We start from the raw sequence: 12772 nt of genomic DNA, 5'->3' as shown, positions 1-12772 counted from the left end.
CTGTGAAGCGCACACAGAATTTGGCTCCCTAACCAAATGTCCAACCAACAGCAAAATGGGGTTTCTGATGTTTTCCTGAAAACAAAGGAACAATCTCAGGTCTTATAACTGGTAGCGCAGACATACTGCAATCGGTAAAGCTTGTTCAAACGCAACCCAAAAATGATATGCATTTCAAAAATGCACCCAGGCTCTCTCCCAGCCCATGACACCTCCGTCTCGGCCACAGCTGAAGAGTTTAGAAAACCAGAGGAAAGGACCAAAGCTTACCCGGCTTCTGTTGTGGGTCAGCTTCAGTCCCAGCAGAAGATGGGTCTATGAAGAAAGCCAGGTACATCCAGTTCTGGGTGACAGGCTTCACCGGTGGCCACCCTGGCAGCCCTCTCAGAAGCAGGTACTCTATGTCCTTAGGGGCCAGTAGGGCTGCCTGGGACCTGGCACACCTCTCTGCCACCAGCCCTGCTTCTTTTCCTTTCAATTTAAAGGGCTTCCCGGGAACTCTTCCTTTACTGCTCCCTGTCCTGTCTGCAAGTTTGGAAACGCAGTCCTTGCGAGGGGCTTTCCCTCATTGCAAACTCACCTGCACCATCTAGAGGTCTGTCCCAGCACTGGAGAGACTGGAGCGGGCACGTTCAGCCCTGCTGCCATAGGTCCCTGGCACACCTGGCTCTCTGGACGTCTGCCCCTTAAGAGATCTGTTGGAAGGCATAAAAATCATTGCTTTTTTTTTTTTTTGGCAGGGGTGGGGGTCTTGCTTCTATCAGAGCCTTTAGGCATGGGAGTGCTAAAAACCTAAACTAGCATTAAAATATCATTAATCAAAGCTTGTTCGTAGAAGGACCCCCCACTGAGATGGCTACAGGCGTGGGTGCCACTGCACGGATTCAGCTTCCAACATGTCTGTTCACATTCTCACCCATCCCCCGCACATCCCTCAGGGTTTGAGCCACCAGGACTGCTCTTCCTTTCCCTGGACACCTCACACCACCAGTGTATACCCATGTAACTTCAGATAACCATACACACCCCCCGTAAACTAGGTAATTAGGAAGCCATTTGAAACACAAACATTTTGGAAGGACATACCTTTCAGTATTGGGCAATTATTTCTCAAAAAGTAAATGATCTTGGGGGGGGGGAACCAGCCTTAAAATAATGTAATTCTCTTGTCATTTTCTCCCTCATTCACACCTACACAGATAAATACAGGAACAGAGCAGCTCCTCCAGGCTAGATTTCTGTGTTCTCCTTTTCCATCTTGCCCCCTCTGTCTTGGAAACCTACAAGGTAACTCACACGTGAGAAAGTAAGAGCTTAAGAAAGAAACAGTCTGGGCACGGTGGCTCACACCTGTAATCCCAGCACTTTGGGAGGCCGAGGCGGGTGGATCACTTGAGGTCAGGAGTTCAGGACCAGCCTGGCCAACATGGTGAAACTCTGTCCCTACTAAAAATACAGAAATGAGCCAGTCGTGGTGGCATGTGTCTGTAAACCCAGTTACTCAGGAGGCTAAAGCAGGAAAATCGTTTGAACCCAGGAGATGGAAGTTGCAGTGAGCCGAGATTGTGCCACTGCATTCCAGCCTGGGCAATAGAGTGAGACTCTGTCTAAAAAAACAAACAAACAAAAAAACCAGAAATATATGGGGCTGGAGCAAGGACCTTGACTGTAAAAGACTAATTCTGCCTCCACAGAGATTAAGCTGAACCAGAATTACTTGGCTGACTTGACCCTTGTGGATGATTAATCTAGACAATATAAGCTCCCAAATGAGAATTTTAACTTGAATTTTCAGGTTTGGCTGTCTACCCTGCCCATGCCGAGTTCAGGCTGAGGGTCTGGATAAATTAAAGTCACTGCAATTATTAAATTAGGAACCTGGGAAAATGAATGGGAGGTATTCTGGGCTAATCTGTTTTATTCATGTAATGTTGACTTTCTGGTGTGCCCACCGTGTGTCTGACGTTCAGGATTATTTTAGGTGTAACTAAACCTTCTTTTTTTTCTACTGGAAATTAAGTGGTGATTTAAAATTTACCAGAAACAAATGATACTGACATTGCCCAAAGAGAGAGAAAAAAGACACGAGAAAAAATTAAAATGGCACAAAATATGGATGCTGTAATAGACGCCAAGGGAGTTTTTTTCCTCTCTTTGAAAAAAAATCCAAACGTCATGGCATTAGGCAATGGTTATACTTGAAGTCTGCCTAGTCATCACATTCAAATGAAAATGAGTATATAATTAATTCAGTTGATTAAGAGAAAGGATGAAATGAGAAATCATTGCTTGTCTTCATCATGTAAGGCCCCAGAGCTTTGAAGACATGTGATTTTCTGTTTTATACATTTCCTAAGAGACTGAGGCAGAAATAGCAAAAGGTTATCAATAGCATTTTTCAAATAAGAACATGAATCAAGACTGCAGACCATGGTTGGGCGAAAGGGGTCTCCTGGGGCTGTGTTCTAAATGTAGAACAAATTTAGAAATGATGAATGTAATTTAGAACAAATGAACTGTAATTTAGAACACATGCTTGATACACATAACAGCCCAGCCAGACATCTGCCCCCTTCGTGGGGTGTGCTCAAATGCGTGGCCAGGAGTCTCGTGGAGGCGCACAACAGGCAGGCCGGCCCCAGCTCTCAGCTCCACTGCAACAAAACTTTGCAAGTGATTTTAGAGAGTCAGTGGACTCCCACGCCTGTAAAAAACACTCACGGGTTGGTAAAAATGATCTTACAGATCAGATAATTTCCAGTGAGTGAAACGGAGCCATATTCTGGTCATCATGATTTTAAATTTGTGTCTTTTTTTTTTTGGTGAGACGGAGTCTTTCTCTGTCGCCCAGACTGGAGTGCAGTAGCGTGATCTTGGCCCGCTGGAACCTCTGCCTCCCAGGTTTAAGCAATTCTCAGCCTCCCGAGGAGCTGGAATTACAGACATGTGCCACTGTGCCCATCTAATTTTTGTATTTTTAGTAGAGACGGAGTTTCACCATGTTGGCCAGGCTGCTCTCAAACTCCTGACTTCAAGTGATCCTCCTGCCTTAGTCTCCCAAAGTGCTGGGATTACAGGTGTGAGCCACCACACCTGTCTTAAATCTGTATCTTAATTACAAATCTCATGTTGTGTGAGCAGAAAGAAAATCCTTGATACCCGTGTACCCCATCAAAGTAGCATTCTTCTATGCTATCATGTTCACGTGTTTATTCATGCAGCAAATGCACGATGTGTCTTCTACGTGCCGGCACTGTTCCAGTTGCTGAGTAGATCACAATGAGAATGACAGTCAAAATCTCTGGCCTCAAGAAGCTTACGCTGTGTTTGGGGAGGCACAGAGCAATCAAGTTATGAAATGGAGATGAAAAGTACTTTCTGGCCGTGATAAGCAAGGATGCACAGGATGCCTGGATTACTTGTGTTTGTAGGTGGGGGGATTACCAGTCGGCTGGTGACAGTTTCCTGCTACTAATTACTGTCTCAAAAAGTGGCATGGGATCCAACACTCCAAAAGCAAGGTGCTCCTGTCTGGCAGCTGGGCCCTGACATATCATTGGCTTTACCTAACAACTCACCACAGCAAGTAAGCTTCTGGCTACCTACAGGTGAAGTTTATCTCAGAAAACCTTCCAAGAAATGACATCGCTCAAATCCTAAGACAGCGCGTGCATATTTGGTGAAATGTTTTTAAGCTCATGGTGACACCCACTAAGTTATTCAGAATAAAATGATCACAGTTCTGTCTATAGTGTAGAATTTGCAGCTTCAAATTTGTCCCAGAACTGGACTTGTTTTCTGGAAGAACGTTATCCCTGCCTCGTGGGACAGTGGCTCCCAGGACTGACCTGGCCTGGCTTCTCTGCTTTCCTAAGATGCATTTGTCCCCAGCTCTGTCAGTGGTGACCTCACAGGGCTCTGCCCTCCTCAGCACCGGCCAGCTAGTTTTTAAAGTATCATCTCAGAGCCCCTGCTGCTCAGGTGGTCACAGCTCTGTAGGCAGAAAAAACAGGAACATAAATATTTGTGATTTAAAGTCTCTCTTAGGAACCACACCTTCCTTGGCTTGCAAATGTGCCTAAAATACGAGAATGGAATTGGGTGATATGGAGGACACCAGCAAGCCGATGGGGCGTGAGGGGTGTGAGAGGTGGCGCTTTGGTTGTTGAGAAGGAAAGCTGCCTCACACAGAGACTCGTGAAGGAAGGAGGCAGTCCTGCGGAGTTGGGCAGAAGGTGTTTTAGACGGACCAAAGATTTTGTGCAAAGGTTCTGTGGGGCCAACAGCCAGGTGTGCTGAGGAAACTGAGAGGAAACTGTGACCATAAAGCAGGGAGCTGGCCTGGGAGGCAGCTGAGCCCCACATTCCATGTGGGGGCTGGACAAAAGGGTATGGATTCTATTCCAAGTATATCATGATTTGAAGATAATGGAAACTTGTTTCAGAAGTAGAATGGGCCACTATCCTTAGCAAAATGAGGAAGGGGAGAGACCAAGTCTGGGGGAGTATTTGCACAGGGAGGGCCTTTAAGATGTCATCTAGACACAGCAAGATGAAATGCTAAGTGAACCATTGTCAAGCTTGGGTGATCTGTCCTCCCCCAGCATGAATTCAGATGGGACAGCTCCAGGTCAAAGGCAGACGAAACAGCTGGGCTTTGCGCTGACTGTACCCTACTGGAGAATGAGATTCTGCATTTAGTTATTTAACTAAACTTCGAACACTGACCCCCTGCTGCTGATTAAACAAAAGCCTGACTTTCCTTTGGCTATCTGCCTTAGTTTGGGCTGCTGTAACAAAAATCCCGTAGGCTGGGAGGCCTCAACAACAGATATTTGTTTCTCCCAGTTCTGGAGGCTGGGAAGTCTGAGATCAAGGTGCCCAGCAGACCCAGTGTCTAGTCATCTCTCATGGCAGAAGGGATGAGGCAGCTGTCTGGGGTGTCATTTGCAAGGGCACTAATCCCATTCATGAGGCTCCATCTCTAGCCTCCATGACCTAATCACCTCCCAAAGACCCCACCTCCAAATACCATCACCTGGGAGCTTAGGATTTCAATATATGAATTTAGACACCCAGACCACAGCACTTCCCCTTTGCCCAGGATTCCCCCCATGGACACCTTATTAAAAATGCAAGCTGGATTTGGAACACAGCTGTCAATAATGACTCTGGTCACATAAAGGAAGGACCATAATTAACTGCCTCCATGGATGAGGGAAAGCTCCAGGCCAGGAGCTGTGTGCAGGGTGAGGGTGTGCCCTCCCCCGTGGCCTGAGCTCTCTCTGCTCCCCAGCCAGGGTTTGAGACGGCCCCCACCACCTCCATTATGTAAGCAGTGAAATCATAATTGAAATTGATCCTTGCTGAGAATGGCTTTACGAGCTTGAATAGTGCAAAGGTTCAAATACTAAATCTTTTTTATGACCAGTAATATTGTCATTTAGCTCAACAGTACACATCACTATGTTTTTCTAATAAAGGAAACCACAAGAGTATTATAAAACCTATTTGCACGATACCAGAAAAATTAAGAGAGGAGAAAACTGAGTTTAGAAATATGAAATATTGATGTCTTCATTTGAAAATCAACAAATTCATCCTTCCAATAGGCGAGTACATATTTCTCTCATAAATCATGGCCCCAGGGGAAGGGATTATGGTGTCATGGGATTATCATGCTATTAACCAGTGGATATCTAAAAGAAGGGAAGTATGTGTCCATAGTATAAACATAAAAAATTATCTGCCGGGCGCGGTGGCTCAAGCCTGTAATCCCAGCACTTTGGGAGGCCGAGACGGGCGGATCACGAGGTCAGGAGATCGAGACCATCCTGGTGAACACGATGAAACCCCGTCTCTACTAAAAAATACAAAAAACTAGCTGGGCGAGGTGGCGGCACCTGTAGTCCCAGCTACTCAGGAGGCTGAGGCAGGAGAATGGCATGAACCTGGGAGGCGGAGCTTGCAGTGAGCTGAGATCGCGCCACCGCACTCCAGCCTGGGCGATAGAGCGAGACTCCATCTAAAAAAAAAAAAAAAAAAATTATCCGTGCATTGGGTTATATTTAATCATATTTATTAATCAATGGATCTTTTTCTAGAGACAGGGTCTCGCTCTGTCACCTGGGCTGGAGTGCAGTGGTGAGACTGTGGCTCACTGCGGCCTCAAATTCCTACGCTCAAGTGATCCTCCCACCTTGGCTTCCCAAGTTGCTGGGATTACAGGTATGCCTGGCCAAATTAATGGATTTTAAAATCACACCTATTAGACCATTTTGTGGGTAACCTGTAAGGCAGAGGAATGATCGATTTAGAAGGGCTACTGTGTTTTGGGGGGGTGGGCATGTTAATTCTCGCTTACTCTTCATCTTCTATGGATATGAACTCATTGTCCAAAGATCCCCAAAGCTGTGGTCAGCAAAAGAAACCCAAAATGGGAACAACCAGGTATTTTAACAGGAATTCACCCTGGCTGGCAGAGCTGCTGCCTGCCACCTGTTTCCAGCATCCCTTCTCCAGCAGGAATCTCCCAGCTCTGCTCAGGGCAATATGCCTGGCTAAATGGCTGCATTTCTTAGTGTAGTGAGATGTAGCCACATGCTTCAGAACTGTCCAATGAGCCATGGCAGGTGTCAGAGACTTCCAAAAAGGCTGCCAAGTCATCTGGGAGGAAGTTATTCTGCCCCTTTCCATGCGTCCCCTTTGCTGCCGCCTGGAGTGTGAACGTGGCAGCTGGGTAGACATCAGAGTAGGACGGAAGGAGCTCCAATGCCTTGTGGAGCTGCCCCACCAGGCCCAAATTACCTGCCTCATTCATGGGAAAGAATAAACTCTGATGTCTTTCAGCCACTGTAGCCAGGCCTTATTAATAAAGACTAATTAATTTGCAGTTTCTTGTTATGAAAAATTGGGATATGCAATTTATTTTTTTCTAGATAAACAAGGTTTAAGAAAGTCTGCTTTATGGCAATCTTAGCTTTCATATTGGTTCTACTGGGGTATCTTTCACAGTATAAAATGATTCCCCAAGTGTTGATTAACTGGAAAGTTTCCGATTTGGGAAGAGGGAGTGAAAAGTGAGAGCTCCCTGCTACCTAACAGTGGGGACAGGTGCCAGGTTCCTGGTGTTGACCAGGTTTGAACCCTAGGAAGGTCTGAGTCTGGGTCTTGGTTCCACCCTAAGCCACACAGTTTAGGGATCTTTACATCCCAGGTGCAGGGATGTAGGTTTCAGTCCAGCACTGTTTCTCACAATCCCAAACTGGGTTGGACACTAGGGAGCTCTCCTCTACTCATGCCTTCAAGGGGGCTGGTAATTTTCAACCACACTCCTTGGGAGCAGCTCAAAGTATATAAGAAAGGTTCCAGATAGGTGAGCGGGCACCAGGACACTGGCCTCGTTAAGTAGGTCCATTAACTGTATGTACCAGGGGCTTCAACAATGAAATACATACCCCAGACGGGATCAAGGGGATTCACTGACTGGCAGAGAGAATGTTGAAACTTCTCCTTCCATTCCCCCTGCCCATGAGCATGGAGCCCAAGCCTGCTGTGCTGTTGCCCTGTGCCTCTGACTCAGTGATCTTCCCAGCGACATCCATCGTGCAGGTCAAGAGTGTGGCAGTAACACAGGAGCCCTGAAGTCTCGGTGGTGTAATACAATCATAGCTCCTTTCTTGCTCATGTCACGTCTGATGCGGGCTAGGTGGCTTTTCCTGAAGGTTCTCTTGCCAGCAGTGACTCAGAAACCCAAACTCCTTCCAGCCTGTGGCCCCACCATCTGCCTATTCTCCGGGCAGATAGGAGCAAAGGCTTGGATGAGCACATGGGATGTTCAGGACCAGGCCGGGCAGTGGCATATCACTTCATCTGGCTAGCATCTACTCACAAGTCTCCAGGCTGACTGCTGTAAGGGTGGGGAGTGCAGTGTTTTTGTGTGTCCAGGAGCAGAAAATGGGATTCAGGAGTGTAACTAGTCTCTGTTGCCAGAAACTTTTCCAAACTCCTCATTCTGTTTAAACAAAACCTCTAGCCAGCGGGTCTGAAGCACAGGATGCCCTAGTATGAGCACAAAAGGTGATGGTCACTAAGGGTTTAGAAATATCCAGAGATCATGCTGCATTTCCAACCTTTGGTGTATCTAACAGATAGAAAGAGGCAGGATGGCTGGCTGGATATCTGGCCCTGGAGCCTGAAGACCTGGTGTTAAGACACTGCTCTGTGGCCAGGCACAGTGGCTCACGCCTGAAATCCCAGCACTTTGGGAGGCCGAGGTGAGTGGATCACGAGGTCAGGAGTTCAAGACCAACCTGGACACGATGGTGAAACCCCATCTCCACCAAAAATACAAAAAATTAGCTGGGCACGGTGGCAGGCGCCTGTAATCCCAGCTGCTTGGGAGACTGAGGCAGGAGAATCACCTGAACTCGGAGGGCGGAGGTTGCAGTGAGCCAAGATCGTGCCACTGCCCTCCAGCCTGGGCAGCAGAGCACGACTCCATCTCAAAACAACAACAACAACAACAAGAAGACACTGCTCTGAACTTCCTGGCATGAGCAAGTTAGCTAAGTCCTCAGCCTCGGCAAGTCTCAGTGTGCATCTCTGAATAATGGTGAGTGTCTTTTACGGGGTCATGCTGAATTGCACAGCTAGATGGTTGTATCTACTCTTCAGTCTGCCAGAACTGCTGTTCTCCCTACACTCTGGGATTGTTCTTGCCTAGGTCACCAGGGATCTCCTAATTGCTAAAGCCAGTAGATACCTTTTAGTCTTTATTCTCCTGGAGCTTTTAACTGCCATGCAATGAGACCATGATCTCTTCTTCTTCTGTGAAAGCTGACTCCTGGTTTATTCTTAGTCTCCTGTGGGTGATTGATCTCGACCTGCCCCTCAGATAATGCTGTTTCCCGGGTCCCACCGCCAGGGTCTCCATATTCTCCCAGGCTCATTGTTTCAGCAGCCTGGCGACTCCTGCACTTCATTTTGAGCCCAGGCTTTGTCTTTTGAGCTTTGATTCTTGTATTCAATGGAGTGGAAAACATCTCGTTGGGAAGTCTCAGAGATGCTGGAAATGCAACACCCTCAACACATCCAATCCTCCTCGTTTCCTGGCTCAGCCAGGACCACCACTAATCCTCCTAAGGAGACATCACAGAATCATTTTCAGCGTCTTCTCTCTGTTTATCCTGCTTCTGACTTTCTCTTCCTCAACCCAGCCTCCACAGTGATTTATCTGAAATGCAAACTCCGAGCCCCAGCCACTGACCTTAATAATGAAGGCACCCACTCACTGGCCCCTGCCCAGTGTTCCTGGAATGCAAAGATCTGGATTTTTTTTTTTTTTAAGGTAACATCTTCCCATTTTTAAAATACTGGCAACTTATCTGACTGTGTGGCCCAAATAAACACAAAAAATGGCTCTGGCCTGGCTCAGGCCCCCAGGTGGCCAGTAGGTGTCCTCTAGCCTGAAGGCTGAAAGCTGGGCCTGTGCCTCCACCACCAAAGCCTGGTTCCCTGCTAGCTTCACTGTCCCCAAGCTTGCTTTGATCTTCAGACTCTAATGGCAGCAAAAGGTTTATGATCTCAAGCCATTCTGTTTTTCCAAGATGTGATTTTGCAAATAAATTTATCCATTTTAGTGCTTATTGTCAAGCTGACTATAGAGTTTAAAATTCTTATTGTTATAAATATGTGAAATACGTGGTTGACTGGAGATACCCTGGTGCTGACAAGCTGCATTCTCCTGGCTTGGCTTCTAACTTGCTTAACCTCCAGAAGCCTTGGGTTCCTCATCTGAAAAGTGGGGAAAATAACAGTACCTACTTCATAGGATTGATGTGAGCATTAAATGAGGTAACATAAACATGGGGCTTAGGCTGGAGCTTTGCGTGAGTGTTAAGTAATGTTAGCTCCCATTCCTATAATTAGCAATTATGCTCTCTCTTTCAAATTACCCATTTCATTCCTTAACATTACCTTTGGCTATAAGTGAAGTGACTTGTGGATTCAGCAGCTACAGAGCAGCTCAGAACTAAATGATCTGCTCCATTTTAGGTGAATCACCCAGATGACTTTCCCACACATCTAACTGAGCAAGATGACCCCGGTCTTGATCAGAGATTAAGTACTTGCTTTATTGTGAGAGCAGGCTGCTAAATGGGGCTTTTAAATCTTTCAGCACAAAAGCTTGCCACAGTCTTGGATATGGCGATGCCACGTGGAGATTCTTGGTAGGCTGAGGGCAAAAAGCACGGGCTGTGTTATGTACACTTTTCGGTTTCCACATTTCACAAATTTGTGTGAAATCCCTGAAATTAAGGATTTTAGGCTTCCTAGAAGGCAAAGATTAGTTTTTTTAAAAATCACAAAATTCCCCTTTTTATTATTACAAAAACGTGGTGGGGGGAGGCATGGGGAGTAATGAAATAAGACTGGATTTCTGACTTTCCATCAGTGGCAGAGGCCAAGGGCTTGAACCCAGGGCTGTAAGAGGTGACTCCACAGCCCTGGGGTCCATCACAGCAATGTTTAGTTTAGTCCCATTTTACGTGCCTTTGCCCAGGCTGCTTCCTGCCTGGTAAGTAATGACCTGCTCTCAAAGGCCATCTTTAGGTTTTAGACAAATCTGTGCTTCTTTTATCAAAACTGGGTCTGGGAACAGCTACAGTGCAGAAATGCAGCAACGTATCTGCAGGGCAAGCACCTGAATCCAGAGTGTGTATCCTGGGGAAAAGTTCGACCTATTAGGAATTAGAGTCAGGGCCATAATGGTGTTCCAGATGAGGAGGCAAACAATACATTTGGGTGTAGATGGCTCAAGAGCCACAGGAGAAATGCAAATAAAGTCCTAGGCTGGGCACGGTGGCTCATGTCTGTAATCCCAGCACTTTAGGAGGCCGAGGTGGGAGGATCACTTGAGCCCAGGAGTTTGAGCTCAGCCTGGGCAACATAGCAAGACCCCCTCTCTACAAAAAATTTAAAAATTAGCCAGGCATAATGGTGTGCTCCTGTAGTCCCAGCTATCAGGAGGCTGAGGTGGGAGGACTGCTTGAACCTGGGAGACAGAGGCTGCAGGCTGCAGTGAGCTATGGTCGTGCCACTGCGCTCCAGCCTGGGTGACAGAGCAAGACCGTCTCAAAAACAAACAAACCAACAAAAACCCAAAATAAACAAAACATAAATAAAAAGTAAAGCCTTAAAGCATGCAACAGGTCAAGTTTCTTCCAGTTGGAAACTGGGGACGGCTTCTTGGGAAAGGGGCACAGGAGTTAGGCCTTGGAGAGATAATAACGACATATAATAAAAAATAATAATGTCTAGCATTACTGAGCGTTTCCCATGAACCAGGCACTAAGCACTTTATGTGACTGATCTCATATAACCCTTACTGCAACCCTATGAGATAGTCTTATCCATCGCCTCACTGAGAAAACAGAGGCACACAGGATGAAGAATATGTCCCGGGTCATGTGTCTAGTCAGGAGCAGAGCCAGGACTCAAAGCTGACAACCAGACTGCTGGGTCGGAGTGCTGAATTCCTTCAGTGCCCTGCCCTGAGGCCCAGGTGAGGGACTGCGTTCCATGTGCTGTGAGCCTCTGAGTTTAGCATCCATCCAGGGGGAAGTAAAGAGCAGATCAGAGAACCCTTACCCCATTGTAGGTTTCCCTTTTGGTTCTGATAACTTTCTCCTTATCAGCAAGGGTGCTCAGAGTTTCACTGCTACATGAGTAGCTCGTGTAAGAAAATCCTAAAGGAATGAACTGTGCCGCAGGCATAAAAGTAAAGGCACTCACAGCAAGCCCAGGAACCATTCACTCCCGAGGCTGAGCTCCAGGCCACACAGTCTTTGGCACCATGGGCCAATCACACAAAGAATCAGGACCCTTGGCTGAGAAGGCTCCTCGCAATCAGCCGTCTGGCCAATGCTGAGGCCAAGGAAATGGCTTGTCCAGGACACGTGGGGTCACAGTACGGGCAGGGCAGCTTTCACACAAGAACAGGCAAGTCCAGGCCTGGCTCTCAGATGGGTGGCAGGCAGTAACTGCAGGAACTGCGCCAGCTCCATGGCTGGCTGATGGCAAAGGGATGGGCAAGAGAGAGGAGCTGGACAGTGAGGGAGAGGGGGACCCTCCCACTGTGCCTGTAAAAGTGGGCACAGCAAAGAGCACAGCAGCTACTGACTGCCACGTTGTGGCCCTGCTGCATGAAGATCCCTCATGTCCCCTGGCCTCCCTTTTGGAAAGGGGACACACAGAATTGGCCCTAAATTCTCCATGCTACTGTCTCTAGGAGGGCTTATTTTTATAATTTGTCATTGAAGCTTTTTTTGTTTGTTTGTTTGTTTTTTGAGATGGAGTCTCGCTCTGTCGCCCAGGCTGGAGTGCACTGGCGCGATCTCAGCTCACTGCAAGCTCCGCCTCCTGGGTTCACGCCATTCTCCTTCCTCAGCCTCCCGAGTAGCTGGGACTACAGGCACCCGCCACCACACCCGGCTAATTTTGTTTTGTATTTTTAGTAGAGATGGGGTTTCACTGTGTTAGCCAGGATGGTCTCAATCTCCTGACCTCGTGATCTGCCCACCTTGGCCTCCCAAAGTGCTGGGATTACAGGCGTGAGCCATGGTGCCCGGCCCATTGAAGCCTTTAATGGAACCCAAAAAGCTATTTTCCACCCAAGATCAGGGAGGTGGTGGCTGCCATTTGCTGTCCCTTGTGTCCCATGGCTGCACTACACCCTTGCTGGCCCCCGACTCTCTCTGCTCCGGCCTCC

Source organism: Mandrillus leucophaeus, unplaced genomic scaffold (genome assembly GCF_000951045.1).
Source record: "Mandrillus leucophaeus isolate KB7577 unplaced genomic scaffold, Mleu.le_1.0 Scaffold214, whole genome shotgun sequence".
Taxonomy (NCBI): domain Eukaryota; kingdom Metazoa; phylum Chordata; class Mammalia; order Primates; family Cercopithecidae; genus Mandrillus; species Mandrillus leucophaeus.
Note: the sequence above shows the minus strand (reverse complement) of the source record.